The following is a 638-nucleotide window of genomic DNA, read 5'->3' as shown; positions in this document are numbered from 1 at the left end:
GCCCGCGGAGGGGCTCGAGCGCTCCCGCCGGGTTGCATTGCTCCATATCGCCATCTCTCGCGCTGCGCGAGAACTGCGGGGGGCTGCGCCGGACGACTCCGCGGAACCCAGGAAGCCTCTGGGATCTTTCCCTTCTGGGCTCCAGATCTGGATGCTACTCTGGGTCCTGTCACCATTGCCAGTGCAGCCGGGGCCACCAATGACCTTTCCTGGGTCTCCTTTCTCTTGGAAATTGGCCTCACTTTGCTTTGTCATGAGCTTCAGGTGTGCCCCTAGAACCCACAACTCGTTAAAGGAAAAAAGGCCTGGGGAAAATGAGACAGAAAATCTTCCTCCAGAAAGCTTTTCCTGGCTCCGCGCCCTAGCCCACCAGTGTGCAGGATAGTCCCTTCTTCCTGCAGGGTAGGTGACACACTGCTCTCTCTCCCTTCCATCATCTGTCCCACACTGATTCTCAACCATGGGGTGCCCAGCAGGGTAGTCACTAGGGACACAGTTGCACATACTCCAGGGCACTGTTCACAGTGTTCCCACCCCTGTCAATGATGCCCCCTAGAGTTGTGCAATATGGAGAACCAGGGCTATAGGCCACAGCTACCGCCAGGTTCCCCCATTCATTACCATTCAGGGGCTCTCAA

Source organism: Condylura cristata, unplaced genomic scaffold (assembly GCF_000260355.1).
Source record: "Condylura cristata isolate star-nosed mole 26May11 unplaced genomic scaffold, ConCri1.0 scaffold00015, whole genome shotgun sequence".
Taxonomy (NCBI): Eukaryota; Metazoa; Chordata; class Mammalia; order Eulipotyphla; family Talpidae; genus Condylura; species Condylura cristata.
The sequence above is the reverse complement of the archived record's forward strand: the minus strand, read 5'-3'. Positions refer to the sequence as shown.